The following is a 6785-nucleotide window of genomic DNA, read 5'->3' on the forward strand; positions in this document are numbered from 1 at the left end:
AAGCCATTTTGTCACAGTCACAACACATGCACGTATACTTATACAATAGCATACAACATGACAAAATTAGGCACTTAAACCTTCCTAACATGACATGACCATGGTAATTTCACATGCAACCATTACAATAAGTTTTTCTTTCATCTTTACCATATTAATGCTATAGCTATCAACATGTCATCAAACCTCATGTCCATCACAAAGCATGCATAATCATATCCATAAACCATTCATGAAGCATTATTAACTATTTACCAATCACTTAATCCTACATTAGTTATTAGCTCATCAATGAATCTCAATTCAATCTCTAGGCATACATGTTGTAAGCCACATCACAAGAGATAATAACATACATGCATAAGAATAATCATATGGGCCCATAACGATATTAGCCGACATAGGCCAATTTACATGACTAATACTACCTTAATAACAAGCCAATGCCTTTGGCTAAATCATAATATTACAATGCTACCTTAATAACAAGCCAATGCCTTTGGCTAAATCATAATATTACATACTCACATTAAAACCCTATACATGCCATAGACTAGAATCACTTGAGTTTACTTACGCCGATAGCGTTAACTCGACAGTGTGATAATATCTCTGACGGCCTCCAACCCGAGCTAACCTGGAAACTCTAGAAAACATGGGAAAGAAGTGGGTAAGCTTTCGCTTAGTAAGTTCATATGAAAAAAATAAGCAACTCATTAACTTGTTTTATCAATGTTTACAACATATTCTCAAGTTCACTACAAGCTCTCTTCCTGAGCAGCAGTCACTAAATTATTTATATCTGGAGCTAAGAAACTCAAAATTAAGTTCCGTTAATTTTCCCTGAAACTAGACTCATTTATCTTTCTTCTATAAAATTCCAGAATTTTTGACTTAGCGAGTTAGTACAGTTTATTCCTCAAGTTTGCTCCTAATTCACTGTCTGACAGTTTCAAACCTTCTGCACTAAAGTTAAATTATCTCATAGTACAGGACCCGACTAATGTTCTCGTCTATGTCTCTTGAAACTAGACTCATATGTCTACTTACTAATTTTTTTCTAGAATTTTTGGTCAAGCCATTTAGTACAATTTATTAGTTAAAGTTTCCCCTGTTTTAGGGTATGACTACTCTGACCCTTATGTACTTCGAACTGAATTTATCCCTGTACATAATTCCAATGATCATGCTGTTTGTTTTCCTTAAAGATAGACTCAATAAAGAATCCATGCATGTAAGGTATGACTCTTAATAATTTTTGTACAATTTACGGTGAATTTATAAAATCAGAACAGGGGATCTCGAATTCATTCAGACCCTATTTCACAAGAATTTAAATATCACACAATATAGAATTCTTTTTCTTCCTCTATTTCTTTCATGTGAAAATATACTCATTAAGCTTTAATCCCATATTTTATTATTCCTCTAACTCATTTTCCACTATTTTTAGTATATTTTCAAAGTTACACTACTGCAGTAACTCAAATCTGTCAAGGCTAAGTTACTCATTCATGGTCATTGTTCATAATATTAATACAACACCATTTTATCCATCATGGTAAGAACACATATTATGCATCATAGATCATCACATATCAAGGCATTCTCATAGGCTTAGTATACATACTTGCACAACTCGTAACAGAACTCGAGTGCATACTCACCAATGACTTACCTCATTGGGACCATCATCAACTCTTTCCTTGGATTGCCCGTTGAACACTTGGAATACTAATTGGATACTCGGAAAAGCCTTTGCACATAAGTGCCTCAATTGTAGCTAAAGCTATCTCATATCTCATGACATTTCAATGCTCACTATCGAGCTAGTCATCTAGACTCATACATGTCACTCGTATCCTAATTTATTTCTAAGGTTCAAACGGGATTTTTCCTTGCCTATTAAGGCTTTGTCTTATCATATTTCTATTAATCACATACACATTAATATTTGTATAATTCATGTAATGATAACATTTAAATACATGTATAGCATGGTATTGTTTACATACGAACTTACCTCGATACCACAAAGGTGAAAAGACATACTCATCCATAAATCGATTTCTTTCCGTTCTAGGTCCAAATCTCAATTTTCATCATCTATAACATCAATTTAGCCTAACAATCAGTCACAATATTCATATGGGTCTAAAAATCATATTTTTACGAATTTTCATTTTGACACCTAAACTTTTGCATATTTGCACTTTTGCCCAAATGCTCGTAAATTAATTTTTATCACATTTCTTTACTCCTTGAGTCTAGATGAACCATTTTCATAACTATAGCAACTCATAATTTCAACTATTTTACACATTTACAACTCATTTTACAACTTAGCAATTTAGCCCTTTTTAGGGTATTTTCATGCAATTTCTTTCACAAAAGTTGTTTATTAGACAACTAGGACTCATAATCTTCCATAAAAACACAGAAAACAACACATTTACTCTCATGGTAAAACCCTAGACTCTTCATCATTTTGCAAAATAATCCCCTCTTATGAAAGCTCATGCTTTAGGGGTTCCAAAAATGTAAAAATCATCAAGCAAAGACATTAAAATCACTTACTATAAAGGGAGTTTCTTTGCTGAAAGTTTCCAGCTTCTAAACCCTTTCTTTACTGCCATTTTTCGGTGGAGAGAAGATGAAGAAAAGATGATATTTTCTTTTCTTTATTTTATTACTAATTAGTCAATTAAAACACATAAAAGCCACAAATTTTGGCCTTTTGACCAATTGGTCTCCCCTTGGCCGGCCACACACTTAAAAAGGGTCTAATTGCCCTTTAAATGCCTCCAATTTTAGTTCTCTAGTCTATTAACACATTTAGGCATTAACACACAACTTTTACCTTTTACGCGATTTAGTCCTTTTTCGAAATTGGACTAGAAATCGCTAAAATTAACTTACCAAAATTTACATGCACTTATAAAATTATATTATAACACAAAATAATACTAAAATAATTTTCTCTGGCCTTGAAATAGTGGTCCCGAAACTACTGTTCCGACTAGGCCCAAAATCGGGCTGTTACAATCCTTGAGTCCTCCGAGAATGTAATCATTTTTAAGAGTTTTTATATCAAAGTTTTATATCTTTCAGTTAATTTAATTTCCTTAAAAAATCCATGTAAAATTGTTTTATCTTTAATGAAATCGGATTTGGATCATGCCCCTACTCACTTTTATTCATTCAATTGTTTTCATTCATATACCAATATACCTCATAATTATTTCAGGGATATACCTAATGAATTGATAAATGATCCAAATGACATCTTTGAATCAAATTCTCATAATTATGTTCACTATAACGATCATAAGATAGAAGAGGATGAAGTTGTACCAAATGAGTTTTTGAGGTTAGTTGAATAAGAAAAGAAGTTTACAGAACCCCACTTGCAGGGAACATATTTGGTCAATCTAGGTGATGATGAGGTAAGAAAGGAAATTAGTATTGGAACCACTCTCATGCCAGAAAAAATTCAATTGTTGAAGGATCTACTCATTGAGTTCTCAGATGTATTTGCATGGTTATACAAAGATAAGTCAGGTTTGGACACCAATATCGTGGAACACAAGCTACCTTTGAAATTAGATTGCTAGCATGTATACCAGAAGTTGAGAAGGATGAAACCTAAAATGCTATCGAAGATTAAAGAAGAGGTCAAGAAACAATTTGATGCGGGATTTAGAAGTAGCTAAATACCTAGAGTGGGTGGCAAATATTGTACCAGTGCCTAAAAAGGATGGGAAAGTCAAAACATGCATCGATTATAGAGATTTGAACTGAGCCAGCCCTAAGGATAATTTTTCGTTACCTCATATAGATACACTAGTGGATAACAATGCTAAACATTGTGTTTTCTCTTTCATGGATGGATTCTTTAGGTATTATCAAATAAAAATGACAAGGGAGGACATGTAAAAGATCACATTCATCATGACCTGGGGAACTTTTTATTATAGGGTCATGCTGTTTGGTCTAAAAAATGCTGGGGCCACGTATCAACGAGTAGTGGTAACACTGTTTCATGACATGATGCCCAAAGAAATTGAAGTTTATGTTGACTATATGATAGCAAAGTCCACTAGGGATGAAAGTCATGTGGAGAACCTTTGCAAACTATTTGAAAGATTGAGGAAATACAAATTGAGATTGAGTCCAACAAAATGTACTTCTAGGGTAAAGTAGGGGAAGCTATTACATTTCTTAGTGAGCAAACAAGAAATTGAAATAGATCTGGACAAGGTTTAAGCAATTCAAGATTTGACACCCCCTAAAATTCAAAAAGAGGTAAGAGTTTGGGACGGTTAAATTACGTGTCTCGTTTTATCTCACAGTTGACGGATAAATATGATCCCATCTTCAAGCTCTTACATAACAATAGTAAAAAAGTATTAGGCTAAGCCACAAATTTTGATTCCCTTGATGCAAGGAAGACCTTTGATTTTGTATTTGGTAGTGCTGGATAATTCCATAGGTTGTGTTCTGGGGCAACGAGATGGTTCAAACAAGAAAAAGCATGCAATCTATTATCTAAGGAAGAAGTTCACAGAATATGAAGCCACGTATTTCCTCTGGAAAAGATATGTTGCACTTTAGCATGGACCGTGCATCGACTAAGGCAATACATGTTGTATCACACCATCTTCCTCATCGCAAAGTTAGACCATTTGAAATACATTTTTGAGAAGCCATCATTGTCAGAGAGAGTTGCTCATTGACAAGTGGTTTTGTCCGAGTATGACATCATCTACGTGTCCCAAAAGGCTATAAAAGGAACCATTGTCGCAAAATTTCTAATAGCTCGTGCAAAAGAGGAATACAAGCCCATGAGTTTTGATTTCCCAGAAGAGATCATGTCAATTTCGAAGTACGAAGAAAAAATTTGGAGGGTGTATTTTGATGGAGCATCTGATGTGATCGTACTTGAAAACTAACTATTATCCGATGAAGGCAAGCGCACCTATCGAACAGTAGTATAGTTTATAGCAAGACCGGAATGCCAAACCCACAAGAACTAAAAGTACTAGTATTAACTTTCTTTTTATGATCTAGCCTAAAAATAAGGGAATTTGTTTTATCTAAACTAATTAACTAAACTAAGAATGCCCAGAAAGTAAATTAGGGAATACTTTTGGGAAAACTGATTGATTTAGATAATACCCAAGGGAAAAATCCACCTAGACTTCACTTGTTATTTGACTCTAAATTAGACGATTTATTCATTTGACTTGATCCGTAGAAATCCCTAATTTATATTATTATCTCTCTCGAGACTAACAACATCTAACCCTAAGTTGATTAATTGAAATATTTTTCTAATTAAAACCCCTAGTGTTGCATTAACTCGGTCTATGGATTCCCTTATTAGGCTTGACCCTAATCTGGAAGATTTATGTCGCCCTATGTCTAGGGCTGCAATCAGCTCCTCTTAATTATGCTATATCTACTCTTAGATAGGGACTTTTTCTCCTCTGAATAAGCACATCAATACTTGAATCAATATCCTGAAATATTAAAGCAAGAATTAAGAACACATAATTAAGATCAAATCAAATATTTATCATATAATTCAGAAAATAATAACAAGATTCGCCTTAGGTTTCATTTCCCTTAGGTATTTAGGGGATTTAGTTCATATGTGTAAAAAAAAACATCTCAGAAGAATAATGATAACAAAACATAAAGAAACCCAAAAATCTCGAAGGAAATTGAAGGGAGATCTTCAGTCTTGAAGGAGAATCTGGCTTCTGAGATGGATCAATCGGCTTTCTTCGAGTAATTCCCTTCCTCCTACTATGTGTGTCTTTTTCTAGGTACCTCTTGGAGTGTTTATATAAGCTTTAGAATGCTTCAAAACCATCAAGAGTGGCCTTTTCCGAATAGGACTAGACTTGGGCTCGACAGGGACACGCCCGTGTGACACGCCAGTGTGAGGTGGCTTAGGTTGTGTTGCAATCTGTTAAGTAGACACGAGTGTGTAAACTACCCGTGTGAGGAAGCCAGGCCATGTTGATTTCTGACGTTGACCCATTTTCTCTGTTTTTGGCCCGTTTCTCGCTCTTTTTACTCTCTTATGCTCACCTAAGTATAAAACATGAAATTAAAGGATTAGGAGCATCGAATTCCACAAATATAATGATAATTCATCCAAAAATATGCTAAGTATGGGATAAAAATATGTATAAATTATGACTTATTAGCATCCAACATGATTGGACATGGGATTGGGGTAGTACTAATCTCCCCAAGTGGCTAGTACTTTCCCGCTACAGCTAAACTGATGTTCACTTATACGAATAATGTAGCTCAATACGAGGCATGCATTTTGGCACTTTAGATCTCTATTGATAAAAATATTAGGGTTTTAAAAGTTTTTGGTGACTCAACATTAGTTGTTTACGAATTAAGAGGAGAATGGGAAACAAGGGATTCCAAGTTTATTCACTATCAAACATATGTGCATGGACTGATCAAAGAGTTTGATGATGTTCAATTTTTTCATTTGCCAATAGAAGAATACCAGTTAGCAGATGCATTAGCTACTCTAGCTGCCATGTTCAAAGTAGGATCTGAAACAAAAGTGCAACCTATAAAGTTAAGGGTCAAAGACTCGCCGGCCCACCATGCGGGAGTAAAATTAGGAACAGTTGGGGAACTATGGTATGTTGACATTAAGCGGTATTTGCAATACCAGCAATACCTGGATTGCACCTGCTAACTGGTGAACGAATAATTAAGAGGCTAGCTATGGGTTTCTTTTTGGACAA

The 6785-nt window shown here is 34.6% G+C and overlaps 1 long non-coding RNA gene across 2 annotated transcripts; it reads right to left on the reverse strand.

Annotated features, from left to right (window-relative positions):
* Positions 1-277: 277 nt before the first annotated feature.
* LOC128286406 (uncharacterized) lies at positions 278-2680 on the reverse strand. Of its 2 annotated transcripts, none has more exons than XR_008276954.1 (3): positions 2578-2680; positions 479-646; positions 278-428 (listed from the first exon to the last, which is right to left on the reverse strand). It is a non-coding gene; the product is annotated as an uncharacterized LOC128286406 (long non-coding RNA). The 2 variants fall into 2 exon arrangements; XR_008276953.1 differs by lacking the exon at positions 2578-2680 and adding an exon at positions 2024-2106.
* Between the last annotated feature and the right edge of the window lie 4105 nt (positions 2681-6785).

This window comes from Gossypium arboreum, chromosome 13 (genome assembly GCF_025698485.1).
Source record: "Gossypium arboreum isolate Shixiya-1 chromosome 13, ASM2569848v2, whole genome shotgun sequence".
NCBI lineage: Eukaryota > Viridiplantae > Streptophyta > Magnoliopsida > Malvales > Malvaceae > Gossypium > Gossypium arboreum.